General features: G+C 43.6%; 1 protein-coding gene across 1 annotated transcript in view; it reads left to right on the top strand.

The window, feature by feature from the left end:
- The window catches only part of PITPNC1 (phosphatidylinositol transfer protein cytoplasmic 1), a 315611-nt gene that overhangs the window by 73898 nt on the left and 224086 nt on the right, over positions 1-17627 (top strand). The window lies entirely within an intron of this gene.

Raw genomic sequence — 17627 nt, 5'->3', positions numbered from 1 at the left:
TGGTGAAAACCTCAGCATCATAAAAACAAAGTCGCCTAACAGCTACATGCAGGTGCATGTTGTGTATTGCTAGCGTGTAAAAATAGCTCAGCGATCTAAGAATAAAACCCCAAAAGAGGTCAACCTGATCTTCTAGAAAAATCATTAAAATATCCGCAAGCAAGGTCATTTTAGAGAACTGAGATAGCCGGAGCACCTTTAGGGAATCATGGCATGTCAGGATTGTGTGGGACGCTGATGATATGATTGCATCTCTTGCATTAGTGCCAGGTCCTGAACTTGGTGTTGGAGCAGCATGGGGAACAGACCACAGAGCAGAGAGGGCTCCTGCCCTTTTTTGTCCTGTGAGGGAGATGTTGTTAGTTGCTGCCCAGTTGATTCCGACTCAAGGCAACCCCATGTGTGTCAAAATAGAACTGTGCTCCATAGGGTTTTTAATAGCTGATTTTTCAGAGTTAGATTGCCAGGCCTTTCTTCTGAGGTTCCTCTGGGTAGACTTCAACCTCCAACCTTTTGGTTAGCAACCAAGCGTGTTAACCATTATACCACGCGGGGACTCATTAAAAGAAACTACAGAGTGCTATAAGAGGTCTTGGGTGTCAGGGAATCTTTATGGAAGGGTCATTTAAGGTGGGACCCAAAGGATGAGAAAGCCTTACCAGGAAGAACAATGAGGAAGGTGTCCAGGAACTGGCACCCGCACGTGTGAAGGCCCTGGGCCAGGAAGGAGTTTGTTGCTTCCAAGGAACTGAGAGCAGGCCAGTGTGGCTGAGACATAGGAAGGAGGAGTTTTAGCTAATGAGGGCTACACTTGGGTCTTAGCTAAGAAAGTTATAAACTTGGGGAAATTCTCAGGATACTTATCAGCAGAGCAGGGCTGAGAAATCCAGCTCTTGAAGACTGATAGAGAAATAATGTTGGTTTGAGAGAGGAGACATTGATGGTTTTTGTTCAGTTGAACAGATTTTTATCCTAAACCCCTACCGAGTACAGGTAGACCCTGACTTACGACAATTTGAGGTATGACGAACTACACTTACAACCATCCTTCTCTCTCTTTTTTTTTTTTTTTTACAACTTGTTGGTAATATATACTATGTGCAATGTTGTAGTGAATAATTTGCTGATGTTATCATTCTCAGACGTAACGTTTCAAACCCCAAAGACAAATACAGATTGGACTCGTAAAGATACAAGTGGTCCCAGATTTACGACAGGGTTCCATCCTGATGACTTCGTTGTAAGTCGTAAGTCGGTTCTAACGAAAGTTGAATACCTCGTTTTTATTTTTTTTTTAGCATTCATTACTATTGCCTTTTATTATCAGTACCAGGTAGTCCTCAACTTATGACGTATTTGAGGTACGATGAACAGCGCTTAGAAAATTTTTTTGTACATCTCATCATTAGTAATATGTACCACATACAATGTTGCATAATTTGCTGATGTTATCATTCTCACACCAACTCCCAAAGACAAATAAAGATCAGATTGATAAAGATACTGATAATAAAAGGCAATAATAATGAAAACTAACCAAAAAAATGAGATATTCGACTTATGTCAGAACTGATTTGGGATGGAGTAGTCATCAGAACTGAGCCCTGTGGTAAGCTGGGGACTACCTGTACAAGGTCCTATGGTAGTCACTTGAGGGAAGGCAAATACAAATAAGACAAAGTCACCCTCATGAGGCTTTTACCCTAGTAGGGCTAGAAGACAAACATAAAAATAACTATACCACAAAGGAGCGCAGAATTGCCATAAGCAGGAAATCAGGAAAGGTTTCCTGGAGGAGGTAGTGTTTGGGAGGGGCCTATTTCCTCATCTGTAAAATGGAATGATCATAGTGCTTTTGAATCAACATTTTTTTTCTTAACATAAAAGAAAATATGGTAAAAATGTTAACATCACCTGTTTAATCTTTCATGTGGGCGATATAACGGGCAACAAACTTTTGCAGTCCAGCAGTGGAAACAAAAACGAGAGGAAAAAAGGTCAGATTGAGTAAGGGCCCCAAGAGAGGTGAGGTGCTGTGGGACGCAGGGCCAGTGGCCCCATCTGTGTGTAAGGAATTCAGTGGTTCTCCAACTCGGGAAGGGTTCAGAATCCTCTGGAGGGTGTCAAGACGGAGGTCACTGGGCAGGAGGAAGGATTACCAGAAGGTGAGGGGGAGACTTTAGGGGGGGTGATGAAAACGTTCATCATTATGTCCATGCTCGAGATGAATAAGGACCTGATCTTGGAAAGGAGTGTATCAGAGTGGCATTCTGGAGTTAGACATGATAAGAATAATTAGACCTGACACATTGTTAAGGATCCCTGGTGGTATAATCGTTAAGTGCTTGTTTGTGGTTGCTGCCGGAAGGTGGGCAGTTTGAACCTACCAGCCGCTCCTCAGGAGGAAGACCTGGTGCTCTACTCCCGTAAAAATTACGGCCTAAGAAACCCTATGGGACAGTTCTGCTCTGTTCTGCAGGGTTGCTGTGAGTCAGCATTGACTCCACGGCACACAGCAACAGTGTGTTGTTATGGGTTGATTTGTGTCTCCCAAAAAGGTATATTCAAGTCCTAACCCCTGATACCTGTGAATATGACCTTATTTGGAAATAGCATCTTTGCAGACATTATTAGTTAACATGAGGTCCTATTGGAGTAGGGTGGGCCCTGATCCAATATGACCGGTATCCTTATAACAAGAGGAGAAGAGACACAGAGACAGACAGACATAGAAAACAAGGAAGGATCTTCCCCTGCAGCCTTTGGAAAGAGAATGGCCCGACTGACACCTTGCGTTAGGACTTCTGGGCTCCACAAACAAATCTATCTTGGAAAAAGTACAACCAGAATGCTCCTAAGAAGCAAGGATGGCGAGACTACGTCTCACATACTTTGGACATGTTATCAGGAGGGACCAGTCCCTGGAGAAGGACATCATGCTTGGTAAAGTCGAGGGTCAGCGAAAAAGAGGAAGGCCCTCAATGAGATGGATTGACACGGTGGCTGCAACAATGGGCTCAAGCATAACAATGACAGTGAGGAGGGCACAGGACCAGGCGGTGTTTCATTCTGCTGTGCAAGGATCACTGTGAGTTGGAGCCAACTCAGTGGCACCTAACAACAAAAACAGCCTCCTCTGTAAGGGAATTAATTTCTGTTGTTTTTTAAGTCACCCAGTTTTGGTGCTTTGCTACTACCGCCCTAGGAAATGAGTACACACATTATAATTAAAAAAACAACAAAAAAAATTGCCGTTGAGTTGATTCTGACTCACAGCAACCCTACAGAACAGAGTAGAATTCCCCCATAGGGATTTCAAGGAGTGTCTGGTGGATTCTAACTGCCGACTTTTTGGTTAGCAGCTGAACGCTTAATCACTATGCCACCAGGGCTCCATAATAATGACAGCTAACACATATGTTGCTTACTAAGTATCTGGCACTGTTCAGAATCCTTTACATACATTAAATCATTAATCTTCACTACAGCCCAATGAAGGTAGGCATTATTTTATCCCCATTTTATAGATATGGAAACTGAGGCACAGAGAGATTATTAAAAATCTACCCAAGGTTACTTAGCTAGTATGTGGCAGAATGGGGAGTAGGAGCTCAGGCAGTTGGCTCCAGAGCTAGTTGTTTCAGCAGCGTTATTGCTGCTAGCTTTACTTATGGACTAATGATTAAATGTCTGATTAATGCTACAGAACGAGGTAAGGGAGAGGGAGGACTAAAGGATTAACTCCTGGGCTTCTGACATGGTTTACCAGGTGTCTAGTGGTGCTTCCTATTCTTCCAGATTGAAAGGAAAAGGCACATGGATTACCCACCCTCCTGTTCTACCTTCCTCACCCCTGTTGTGTGTGTTTTCTCCTCTGCTTCTTTAGGGGGTATGTCCATGGGAGTTTTTCTTATAAACAACCCTGGGGTTCTATTCTGAAACAAGAGATTTCTGTGAACACACCAGTTTTGTCTGACTCGTTGATTCAAATTATGTATTCTGTCCCATAACATACCCATATCTGCTCTGCCAAAAGTTGTAAATGACCAGACTTAGCTTTTCCTGTAAGTCTGTCAGTAAAATTGATATTCCGAGCTCCATCTGTGTTCTCTCAGTGCACAGAGAAGCAAGGCCTTGGGTGACGGAGCTTTAGTCTCTGTCTACACAGGGAAGTAAGGAAGCAAGGGAAGCAGCTTCACTGGGAATGCTCCCTTTGGGTCTCGATGAGTGGAATGGAAGACAGGCCCTCAGAAATCGGCACGTAGGGCTTGTCGTCATTTGGGGTCCACCTGTGGTTTTTTGGCTTGGCTATCTTGTGGTTGTCTTTGGAATAGCTTCCATTGTTCTTGGTCTCCAAGTTTTACAGCCTTACTCCCTGTGTTAGACTGAATTGTATCCCTGAAAACATGCATTGAAACCCCAACCTCTGTGGTGGCACAGTGGTTAAGTGTTTGGCTGATAATCAAAAAGTTGGCAGTTCAAATCACCACCTGCTCCTTGGAAACCTTATTGGGCAGTTCTACTCTCTCCTATGAGGTCTCTGTGAGTCAGAATTGACCCAACGGCAATGGGTTTGGTTTTGACTGTTTTTCTTTTGTTATGTTAGTGAGGCTATACCAGAGTAGGATGGGTCCTAAACCTAATCCCTTCAGAGTTATAAAAAGAGCAGATAGACTCAGAAACACACACAGGGGAAGACAGATAGCAAGTGAGAACCTGTCCATAAGCAAAGGAATGGCAAGGATTGCCAGAGACACCAGAAACTAGGAGAGAAGCCACAGAAAGAATTGATATGGCCAAGACCTTGATACGGCTTCTAAGCCTCCAGAACTGTGAGAAAATAAATCTCTGTTCTGTTATGGCAGCCCTAGGTAATTAAGACACTCCCCAAGGGATGGTCTGATTGGTTCCCATGGGTAACATCTAGCTTGTCCTGCTCCTGCTGCACAAAGTCTCATATGAAGCACTGCACAGCCTCCCTATTTCCAGGCTTTCCCTGGGCCCCTTGGCTCGGGCACTGACCCCTGGTCCAATCCGTTGTTTGTCTGGGTAGTGAGATTATAGGGCATAAGGCAGGCAACTTTATGCTCAAAGAATTTCCTAAGAATTAGGCTTTTTAGGATCATAGGAATTCGGCAGTGGGTGGTTTGTTTTTTAGGAATTGTCTAGTATAACAACCAGCTGAAAAAGAGAATGCAGGAGAAAGCAGGTTGATTCAGGTTCCAGTAAACTAGCTGGAGCTATCTACCAGCTGCTGGGAACACTGATGTGGTGGGGGGTGGGGGGATGGGGGCGGTGAGGGTGGGGAGCCAGGGCCAGATTTGGGAGCCCCTCAGGAAGGTAATAGGTAAAGCCATAGGAATGACCAGGTGACTCCCTTGAGAGAGAACGTAGAGGGGACAAAGGAAAAGTGGAATCTAGGAGAATATCTGGAGCAGACCTTTTCTCAGGACTGTCACCGTGAAGGAAGTAAGGGCCGTAATCATTGTAATAAAAGCATTGTCTCTAGCCTGCACCCCATTGGTGCAGTTTTTAGACTCTCTGGCTCCTTTCCATCCATTCCGTCCCTGGCAGGTGCCTGGGGACGGCTCAGAACTGTGAGGACTCCCTTCCCAGTGTAGCCCAGTAGTTTTCCTCCACCCTTGGCCTGTTCTAGCCTCCTCCCTCTCTGCGCACATTGCACGCCCCTGGGGTCTACATCCTTGACTCAAACTGTGGTCCTCCAGCCATCAGCATCACATCACCTAAAACTGGTTAGAAATGCAGAAACTGCTGCCCCAGGCCAGCCTGCTGCACCAGACTCTGCGTTTTAACAAGATTCCCATATGCCTGTTGGAGGTAGAGAAGCACTGATCTACTTAAGTACCTCCTCAGTATCCTGAGCCTGCTGGGGCTATAGCACACTCTGTCAGCCATCCCAGATTCTGGTGACAGCAGTCGTGGCACCCATGGGAGACGGGTGCAGCATCAGTTCAGGTCAGAGCCAGCCTGGGCCCCTCTGGCTTCTCCACTCCTTTGGGTGCCTCAGCTGAGAGCCTGAGCGGTAGCTTCTCCCATTCAGAGGTGCCTTCTTCCCCCAGTTGTCTGGGGGCAATTCTGCTTTAGCTGGAAACCAGAATTCCTCCATGGGACTAGCAAATTGTCCCCTTCTGCTAATGGTTCCTGCTCTGGATCCATGTTTAGGGGCCTAGAGGAGGAATCAGAAAATAAAACAGAAGCCGCAAGAGGAAGGAGGAGGCTTAGGCCCCAAAGCTGTAAAGAAGTCCACAAGGATCAGAACAAAGCAATGGCTGAACTGAGAGAAGTTTTTGTTTTTTTAAGCAGCATTATTGTGGTGTAATTTTTTAGAATTCACCAATTTTAAGTGTACATTTTATGAGTTTTAACAATTGTTTACAGTCATGTAACTACCACCACCGTCAAGATATAGAACATTTTTCATCACTCCAAAAACTTCCCTTTTGGGCATTTGCAGTCAGTTCCATCTCCTCCTACTGCCCCCAGCTCCAGGCAACCACTGATCAGCTTTTGTCACTATTGTTTTGCCTAGTACGTAGCCTCTTCTGTCTGGCTTCTTTTGCTTAGCGTGATGTTTTTGAAATTTATCCCTGCTGTATGTATCAATAAGGAGCCCTGGTGGCACAGTGGCTAAAGTGCTTGGCTGCTAACCAAATGATCAGTGGAAACTCTATGGGACCATTGTACTCTGTCCTGTAGGGTTGCTATGAGTTGGAATCGACTCAACAGCCGTGAGTTTGGTTTTTTGGTTTTATATATCAATAGTTTGTTCTTTTTTATTGTTTAGTAGCACTTCCTTGGGTGGATATACCACAGTCTATTAATTTACCAATTGATGGACATCTCTCGGTTGTTTCCATTTTTTTTTCTTAATTGTATTTTATGTGACAGTTTACAGCTTAATTTAGTTTCTAATCCAAAAATTTATACACACATTGTTATGTGACCTTAGTTGGCTGTATCTATAATGTGACAGCACACTCCCCCTTCCCCCCGCCCAGATTTCCCATGTCCATTCAACCAGCTCCTGTCCCTTTCTGCCTTCTCATCTCACCTCTGGAGGGGAGCTACTATTTACTTTTGTGAATCTGCTTGAACTAAGAAGTACACTCTTCACGAGTATCATTTTATGTCTAATCTTTGTCTGAAGAGTTGGGTTTGGGAATAGTTTTGGTTCTGGGTTAACAGAGAGTGTGGGGGCCATGTCTTCTGGGGTTCCTCTAGTCTCAGTCAGACTATTAAGTCTGGTCTTTTTATGGGAATTTGAATTCTGCAGTCCCCTTTTCTCCTGCTCCATCAGGGACTCTCTGTTGTGTTCCCTGTCAGGGTGGTCATTGGTGTTTGCTAGGCACCATCTAGTTCTTCTGGTGTCAGACTGATGGAGTCTCTGGTTTATGTGGCCCTTTTGTCTCTTGGGCTAATACTTTGCTTGTGTCTTTGGTGTTCTTCATTCTCCTTTGCTTCAAGTGGGTTGGGACCAATTGATGCATCTTAGATGGCCGCTTGCTAGCTTTTGAGACCCCAGACACCACTCACCAAAGATGCAGAATATTTTCTTAATAAACTTTGTTATGCCTAGATGTCCGCTGAAACCATGGTCCCCGACCCTCACCCCTTCTACTGTGTCCCTTGAAGTGTTTGGTTGTATTCAGGAAACTTCTTAGCTTTTGCTTTAATCTAGTTGTGCTGACTCCCCTGTATTGTGTGTTGTCCTTCCCTTCACCTAAGATGTTTCCAGTTTTTTGATGATTATACATTGTCGTACAAGTCTTTGTGTAGACATATGTTTTCAATTGGGAAATTTTTTTTTCCTTTTTAACCTTTTATTTTAAAATAATTTTAGATTTGCAGAAGAGTTGTGAAGATAATACAGAGAGCCCTTCCCATATACCCTTCATCCACATTCCCCTCACGTTAACATCATGTGTAATTGTGGTACACATAGAAAACTAAGAAATTATCATTGTTACAATCCTCACAACTAAACTCTGGACTTTACTTGGATTTCACCAGTTTTTCCACTATTTTTTCTGTTCCAGGTCCAATCCAGTGTATACCATTGTATTAATTCATCATATCTCTTTAAGCCCTTTGCCATGGAGTCAATTCCAACTCATAGTGCCCCTGTAGGACAGAGTAGAGCTGCCCCAGAGAGCTTCCAAGCTGTAAATTTTTATGGAAGCAGACTGCCACATCTCTCGCCTGCAGAGCTGCTGGTGGGTTTGAATCTCCCACCTTTTGGTTAGCAGCCGAGTGCTTAACTACAGTGCCACCAGGGCACTTAAAAAAAATTTATTTTCTTTTTAGACTCCCTCAAACTGACAGTTTCTCTGTCTTTCCTTGTTTTTCATGACTTCGACACTTTTGAAGTGTGCTGGTCAGGCATTTTGTAAAATGTCCCTCAATTTGAGTTTATCTGATATTTTATGATAATTAGATTGGATTTAGAAGTCCCTAGGTAGTGCAAATGGTTGAGCACTCAACTATTAATGAAAAGGTTGGTGGTTCAGATCCACCCAGAGGTACCTCGGAAGAAAGGCCTGACGATCTGCTTCTGAAAGGTCACAGCCTTGAAAACCTTATGGAGCAGTTCTGCTCTGCACACATGGGGTCAGCATGAGTCAGAATCGACTTGACAGCAACTACAACAACAGGTGGCAGTTTGGATTTTTGGACATACCACGAGGTGAAGTGCCCTTCTCATCACATCAGACCAGGGGGTACATGATGACCACATGACTTCTCATTGGTAATGTTAACCTTGGTCACTCGGTGAAGGTGGTGTTTGCCAGGCTTCTTCCCTGTAAAATTACTGTTTTTCCCTTTCTGTACTCTATCCGCTAGAAGCATGTTACTGAATCTAGCCCATGGTCAAGGGGAGGGGAATTAAGCTGTACCCCCTAGATGGAGCAATGTCATAGAATTTGTGGACATATGTTAAAACCACCACCTGTTAAAAACGAAACCAGACCCGTTGCCGTCGAGTCGGTTCCAACTCATAGCGACCCTATAGGACAGAGTAGAGCTGCCCCATAGGGTTTCCCAGGAGCAGCTGGTGGATTCAAATTGTGACCTTTTGGTTAGCAGCTGAGTTCTTAACCACTGCACCATCAGGGCTCCTAAAACCACCACAGTAATTAATAAATATTTTGGAGCAGATACTTAGAGGCTGCACAAGTACCCTGTTTCTCCTTAAAGTTTGTCCTCAAATTTCAGCATTCATTAGTGGATCTTGCCTGCAGCAGTTTTTACTGTGGTGGTCTAAGGGCGATTTTCTGTTTCTCCCGTTCCTTCTACATGTATTACTAGAAATTCTTCTGTAAGGAAGATCTTTCCCTTCTCTCATATTTATTTGTTCATCGAATCATTTATTTACGTCAATATAGACTCATAGGTATTTTATTTTCTGGGCGAGAGATGCCTTTAAAAGAGGAAAGCAGCCTTGGAATCAGGTAGAGGGAAGCCGCGAGGAAGGGCGCAGACGCTGGGGAAGAGGAGGTGATGGATGGAGGGGAAGTCCTGAGAAGGTCTGCGAGAGTGAGCTCAAGAGGGCTAGGCCTTGGCGAAAAAATGAGGGACGCTGTGTTCTCAAAAACAGGGACAAAGAAAGCTTGGGAGGGTCGATTTGGATGTCAGGAGGGGAGAACTTGAAGGAGTTCTCGTTAATTAGCTTTTGTCTTCTCAGTCATGAAATGTATGTTTTCTGTGACGACAGTGGGAAATTGGCTTTTGGAATTTTTATTTTCTTGGCCCAAATTCCTGGCCTCTAAAACAGAGTTTCTCATCCTCGGCACTACTGACATTTTGGGCCAGATAATTCTTTGTTGTGGGGGCCTGTCCTGTGTGTTGTGGGATGTTGAGCAGCATCCCTGGCCTCAACCCACTAGATGCCAGTAGTCCTCCTCCAGTCGTGGCCACCAAAAATGTCTCCAGACATTGCCAAATATTCCCCAGGGAGTCCCCAGCTGAGAACCACTGCTCTAAAACATTATTAGACAGTCCTGGACATCTACAGATTCCTGACCATTGCCTTTGAAAGAGGAAAATGATGACATTCATTTTTTTTTTAAGCTCCTGCAGAAAGACCTGAGCTGCTAAAGTGTGAACACTTGACTAACTGTGCCACAGCTGATGAGAGAGGGCTCTGTTTTCTTGGTAATAGCTGATGGTGGGGTGAGCACACAACTCAGACAAATCAAGAGGAAACGGAATGCTGGTTCTCAGAGGGTCTTCAGTTCTAAAAAAAGTTTCTGTGGTTATAGTTTTACCTCATGGTGGAGGGTTATTTTGCTTTCTGTGTGAGCTGTGAAAAGCAACTACGTTGCTGTGTGAGTTGGGGACACAGAAGGCCTTCTAACAGGTTAGTTTCTCAAAGCCTAATTGCTTTAAGTGCACTGGGTTGCAGCCCTGGATGGGAACGCCTTGGCTGCCTGTAAATTTGTTTTGTAAAGGATTTGTGGATGTTGGTGACCCTTGCGTTTTTACAATTCTTTTATTATCCAAAGAGGCTTGCATTTTGGCCTCATTTTTTTTCACCTTAAGTAAGTTTGTAGCAACAAACCTAGCAAAGAAGAGGAGATTAAAGAACAGGGCCAAGGCTGAGACTGAACGGACCTTGCACAACCGCTGCTGCCATCTCTTGGCGGCTGGCGGAACTGATGCCTGTTGCTTTGCTGGAGGTTTGTTTATCTCACAGAACCTTGAAAGTTAGCAGTAGAGGACTTTCTTCATCCCAGGGGGTGGCAGTGAGGGATTCACAGGATGGAGAGCGGAAAAAAGGGAACGTGGATTCACTTTGTAGATCCTGCACCGGTAGTCAGATGGTGACAGGAAACCATATTTGAAATAATCTTAGGATTTTTCAAAGTACTGTCTAAGATGCCATTGGGACCACAAATCCATTTACGAGTCAGTTGTCAGTTAAGGACGTTAGAGTCCCAACACACTGGACTTTGGGAGTTAATAGAGCAACAGAGAGGTCTCTTAACTAAAAAAGCCAGGGTCTTCCATAGAGGGAGGTTTCAGCTATTATTTGTGGAATTTGATTAGTGAGTGTTACGGATTAAATTGTGACCCCCAAAAGTGTGTCAGAATCTTGACTCCTGTGCCTATAAATATGACCCTGTCTGGAAACAGGGGTTTTCTTTTGTTAATGAGGTTATACCAGAGTAAGATGGGTCCTAAACCTAATCACGCTGAGTTTTAGAAAGAGTAGAATAGATGCAGAGACACACACAGGGAGAAGGCAGATGTAAGGAACTCCAGGTTATTCCAAGGAATGCCAAGGCTTGCCAGCAGACACCAGAAACTAGGAGAGAGGCTCACAGAAGGAATCAACACAGCCAAGACTCTGATTTGGATTTTTAGCCACCCACATGTGGTATTTCTGTTACAGCAGCACTAGGTGACTAAGACAGTGAGGGATACTGTTAACTCCTCACACAAAGAAATGAAGGCAGTATCTTAAAAAGATACTGAAAGAACTTATATGTCTTATTCTTCTGAAGTATTTTCTTATTCTTTCAAAGTATTTTCAAATATGCATTTGTTCCTATAACAATCCACTTAGGTCAGTATATCTACACTTTTATGATGACAAAGCTGGATTCCTAGAGATTAATTTCCTAGGTCTACATATCTAATTAATAATGAGAGCTAGAATTAACCCAGTCAGCAGGCTCTCAACTCTGATTGAACGTAAGAATCACCTGGGAAACGAGAACTCCCAGTCGTTGGGCCTCACTCTCAAATATACTGATTTAATTGGGTTGGAGCTGGGCAGGGCTGGGGCATATATCTCTCAAGGTGGTTATAATGTGCTGTCTTGGTTGAATTGCTGCTACTCAAAGTGTGGTCCCTGGACCAACAGCACAGTATCATCTGAGAGCTTGTTAGAAATGCAGACTCTCAAGCTCCATCCCAGACCTTCTGAATCAGAATCTGCATTATAACAAGGTTCCTAGGTGATCCCTGTGTGTTGTGAAGTTTGAGAAGCGCTAGTTGTTGCAGAGCCCTGCTGGCGTGGTTGAGTGCTATGGCTGCTAACCAAAAGATCAGCAGTTTGAATCCACTGGCTGTTCCTTGGAAATTCTATAGGGCAATTCTACTCTGTCCTATAGAGTTGCGATGCGTTGGAGTGCACTCAACGGTCATGGGTTTTTTGGGGTGTTGCCTCAGAGACAGGGTTACTGAGTTGCCCCTTGCTGTCTCCATTGAGGACACTTGTTTTTGTTTTATTTTTGCTCCTCTGACAGCATTCATGACCTCCTTTGCTGGTGGCCGAGAGCCCTGGGCTTGCCTCTGCCCTGTGAGCTCCAAGTACCTCTAGGACTGAAGCCACAAGAGACCCCAGGGGACCCCTCCTCCTCAAGATTCTCACTTGCTAGCAGTCAGTGGGTTTTCACAGCCCCCAGTTTCTGGACCCAACATCACTGTAGTCAGCGAATCAAGATGCCAGTCTGCGGGCTGCCCCCAGGTCTTCCTTTTGAGAGTGTTGGCTCGTCAGTGTGCTATTAACCAATGATGAAAGGGTCAACTCGTGCTATCCAGCTCCTAAGACTCCGGCTTTGCCTCTAGCTTAGTTAGAGAATGCTTGTATTAGAAAGGGAGAAGGCAGCGCCCTATTTTTCTTTTCTTTTTCCTGAATAGAAGGTACTCAGCTAATGTTTGTTTTTCAATATTCAAATGAAGCTAAGAGTGGTGTAGGCACCTGGGAAGCATTTGTGGCACCAACAGGCTTCATCCCAGATGAACTTGGTTTCAGGTGAGGAGGCTTTTAACTCGACAGCCCTCTTATCCAGCGAAGTCCATCCACTGTTTTATTTTTGTTGTTGTTTAATTGAGGTGAAATTCACATAATATAAAATTAACCATTTTAAAATGCACAATTCAGTAGCATTTAGTACATTTCCCAACGTTGTACAGCTACCATCTCTGTCTAGTTCCGAAACACTTCATCATCCTGAAAGAAAACCCTGTACCCATTAAGCCCTCACTCCCCATTGACCCTCCCCCTCAGCCCCTGGCAACCACTAATCTGCTTTTTGTCTCTATGGATTTACCTATTCTGGACATTTCATATAAACGGAATCATACAATACATGATTTTTTTCATCTGGCTTCTTTCACTTAGCGTAATGTTTTTGAGGTTCATCCATGTTGAAGCATGTATTGGTATTTCGTTTCTTTTTATTGCTGAATAATACACCATTATATGGCTATATCACATTTTATTTATTCATTCATTGATGGATATTTGGGTTGTCTCTACCTTTTGGCTATTGTGAATAGTGCAGCTATGAACGTTCACGTATGAGTTTTTGTTTGACTCCCTGTTTTCCATTCTTTGGGGTATAGACTGGGTGGAATTGCCCAGTGTCTTTTTAAAAGAATTCTTTTTTAGTTCCTTTCTTAAAATCCAGTGCTTTACACAAGCCAGTCTGATCCTTTCTAAATCTGTAGTTTCGTTTTGTGTAGTGCCTAGAAGAGACACAGCAGTCCCTGTTCAGCCTCTTTTCGGGAAACCGAGGGCCTTGGCTTCTTTTCAACAGCAAGCCCTCTTTGATGAAGGGCCGTTTTGAGAGGGGACGAGCTGTTTTCCCTTCTTTCATTTCTCCTCTTCTGCAAGCTCCCCTCCACCATCTCCTGTACTTCATCCAACCTTCCTCCAAAAGTAGGGAAAAAACACCACACACAACCAAACTTTGAGAAACAAGGGAGGCTTGTCCCCATTTGTGAACTCCCTTGAAAGGTCGTGAGTGAACAGGGATTCAAAGACATGTGGAGGGTTTCTGTGGCTTTCTTTCTGGAAGGCTTGTGGAGCTGGAGAGACTGGAGGGCAAATTTATGCACAGAAGCCATTCATTAGTTGCCGCTTGCAAGAGGACCTTGCCAGTTGCTTGTCATTCCCCTGAATTCAGAGATTTAGAAAGGACCCCAAACTGGGCTTGTTTGTGGCTTTCTTCAGTTTTGTTTTTCTCGATATTTCTTCCTCCTCTGGCCATTCTGTTCTCTGCTGCTCTTCTTTCCCACCAGCCAGCATTGCTCCTCTGTTGCCCACAGCAACCCCGGGGTTGGTTCTGTGGAGTGGAGGGAGCAACGGCCGGGTTACCTCAGTGTCAGGCAATCATTTTTGAGCAATTCACTGGAGCCACACAAAGCAAGGAATAGGTTTCTCTGAAAACCTCCTGATCCAAACCACCCTCAACATCTAGCCAGTAGTTCCTCAACCTTGCCTTTCTTGAGAGGCCTGTTTCCTTCTGAAACAGGGGTATGTGCCTAGGAGTGGACAGAGGAGAACACTGCCTGGCCTCACGTTAGAGGCATTTGTTTACCAACAGTGCTTTGTAAAGTCTTTAACACATTTCCTTTCTGCTCACACTCTGCCTCCAAATGCATGTGTTCGATAACTCTTCTTCTGAACAGTGGGGTGTCACTGAATCTCCTTTCACTCTGATTGAGCCAAGAGATGGGAGGAGAGTGAAATGATTAGCCAGTATCCACCGGTGTGGAATAGGCAGCAAGGATCTAAGGTTTTTCTCTTTACCGTAAGAAAGCGCTTTGTCAAAAGGAAGTGCCAAATTTGTCATGGAAATAAGTCGTCAGTCGACAGTGGCTAGATTAATTGAGCCATCCTTACTGGGGGGAAGGGAGATACTTCCGTAAATATATTTAAAGCTCAGTTTTTTACAAATGAGCACATAATGATTTGATCCCTGTTACTTAGAAATCTTGCCTTTCGTGCAGGAGACCTGGGTTTGACTCCCAGCCAATGCACCTCGTGCTACCTGTCTATCAGTGGAGGTTTGTGTGTTGCTTTGATACCGAACAGGTTTCAGTGGAGCTTACAGACTAAGACAGACTAGGAAGAAAGGCCTGGTGATCTACTTTTGAAAAATCAGCCAGTGAAAACCCTATGGATTGTAATAGTCTGATCCTGTTGGGCATGGGGTCCCCATGAGTGGGGGCTAACAGGATGGCAACTGATAGCAACAGCTTAACCTAAACTTGTGCTTCTTTTGAGCCTCACTTAGTAAGACTTCCTGTTTGAGTACCGTAACACCTTCCAAGCCAAGGACAAGCATGTAGAATACTGAAAGAGCCCAAATCAAAGGTTATGGTTTTTCTGAAGGGGAGAAAAAAAATTGGAAACATAAAATAATGCTCATCATTATATCCTGCCTTCTGAGTTCTAGGTGTATGAGTTCCTTTGAATTCCCGGGACTGGCGTGTTCTTTGAGAGATTTGTCAATGATGAGTGAAGCGGGCTTTGAGTAAAGGCATTTTCTTCTGCAGTGTTCATTTCTATTTCAATGGTTTGCCTGAGTACTTTTTTTAAATTAACACTGTTTATGCTTACTGATGAATAATTCAGAGTCATATGAGCAACAGATGTCAGAGGATTCAAAACGACTTTTCCTGAGTTATTTATCATTTGCAAAAAGGTGACAGGTTTGTTGAACGAGTAATTGGCAACACAGATGTAGATCAAGGTTTGTCAGCAGGAAACAAGGGCTGCTACTGCTTCCTCCTCTGTGCGTGTTACTAGCCAGGATTGCATTGTGCAGGGGGAGCTTGCTTGATACTACCGCCTAAAACCAAAAACACAAAACCAGACCCATTGCTGTCATGTCTAATTTTAACTCGTAGTGACCCGTAGAACTACCCATACGGTTTCCAAAGCTGTAAATCTTTTGGGAAGCAGATTGTCACATCTTTCACCTGCAGAGCAGCTGGTGGGTTTGAACTGCCGACCTTTTAGTTAGCAGCTGAGTGCTTAACCACTGTGCTACCCGGGACCCTCTACTACTGCCTAAAACCCACCTAGTGCCGTAGAGTCAATTCCGACTCATAGCAACCCTATAGGACAGAGTATAACTGCCCCAAGGAGTTTCCAAGGAGCACCTGGTGGATTCGAACTGCTGACCCTTTGGTTAGCAGCCATAGCACCTAACCACTACGCCACCAGGGTTTCCAACTACTGCCTAGGGAGTCATTTATTCATCCTGGTTGCCTACTGGAAAGGCAGAACCTTGTTTGGATGACAAAACATGAATTGGGAATTTGTTCCAAGATAAAATTAGTGAATGTAGCCTTGTAAATATCTATCAGACACAATGAACTTACATAGGTAAGTTCATTGAAACATCTCTGTTTGTGAAGATATGTTAAGAACACCAAAAACCAAACTTGTTGCCATCGAGTGATTCTGACTCATAGCAACCGTATAGGACAGAGTGGAATTGCTCCATAGGGTTTCCAAGGAGTGGCAAGTGGTTTGAACTGCTGACCTTTCGATAAGCAGCCATGCTGTTAACCTCTAAGAATAGAAACTTAGAAAAAATAATCCGGCAGGTATGTAAAGCTTTTTTTTTTTTTGTATAAAAAAATCTTCTCTAATCTAAGTGTTGATTATAACAATTTTTAAAAAGGAAAAAACTCAAATGTGTAACAATGAGAGATTAGGTAAATTTTGGTATATTCAAGCAATGGAATATTATATAGTTGTTAAAAATATATAGCTGTAGTTTTTATTCATAAACATCAATATATTAACTGGAAGAAAATATTAAATGAGAGAGGCTATAAACCAGTATGACTCCATTTTTGTAGAAAAAATGTGTATTTTTTTTTTTTATAGGCATAGAGAAAAACATGGAAGACACTATCCCGAAATATTAATAGTGGTTATTTAGGTTATTTTTTTTTTTTTTTAGGATCGAGGGTGACTTTATGTTTTCTCAGTGTTTCCACTATAAATATGCATGTATTTTTTTTACTAAAAATAAAAAACAAATCCATTGCAGTCAAGTTGTTTCAGGCTTATAGTGACTCTATAGGACAGAGTAGAACTGTCCCATAGGGTTTCCAAGGGTATAAATTTTTATGGAAACAGACTGCCACATCTTTCTCCATGGAGTGGCTGGTGGGTTTGAACTGCCGACCTTTGGGTTAGCAGCCAGAGCACTTAACCACTGTGCCACAGTTACCATCAAATTGACTCTGATTTATGGGGGTTTTCATGGTAACCTTATGTGTGTGTCAGAGTGGAACTGTGCTCCATAGGGTTTTCATTGGCTGATTTTTCAGAAGTAGATGTCTTCCAAGGGGACTTGAACCTCCAACATTTCAGTTGGCAACCAAGCACATTAACCATTTATTTTACCCAGGAACTTGTTCATGGGTTAGAGTAAAAGACCAAGTTGCTGTAACAAGAGATCCAATAACATTGTGACTTACAGAATAAAGAAATTAGTCTTCTGTTTCTTACATAACAGTGTGAGGTAGGTGTTCCAGGTTATACAAGTGGCTCTTTTCCATGCAGGTATTTATGGACTCAGGTTCCTTCTATCTGGTGACTGCTCTGTAACCCAGAGCCTTATCTTGTACAAGGTCCAGGCTGGGTGCTGTCAGATCAGAGTGCCAAAAGGAAGAAAAAAGAGCAAGGAAGAAGTGCACTGGCTCTCTTAAGACCCTGGTCCAAAAAGTGGTACATACCACTTCTGCTCACATCCCTTAACAGGGACTTAGTTACATGGCTGTAGTTCCTGGGTGGTGTAAACAGTAAAGTGCTTGACTATTAGCTGAAAGGTTGGCAGTTCGAATCCACT

The sequence above is a fragment of the Elephas maximus genome, chromosome 19 (assembly GCF_024166365.1).
Source record: "Elephas maximus indicus isolate mEleMax1 chromosome 19, mEleMax1 primary haplotype, whole genome shotgun sequence".
Lineage (NCBI taxonomy): Eukaryota > Metazoa > Chordata > Mammalia > Proboscidea > Elephantidae > Elephas > Elephas maximus.
The sequence above is the reverse complement of the archived record's forward strand: the minus strand, read 5'-3'. Positions and strand labels throughout refer to the sequence as shown.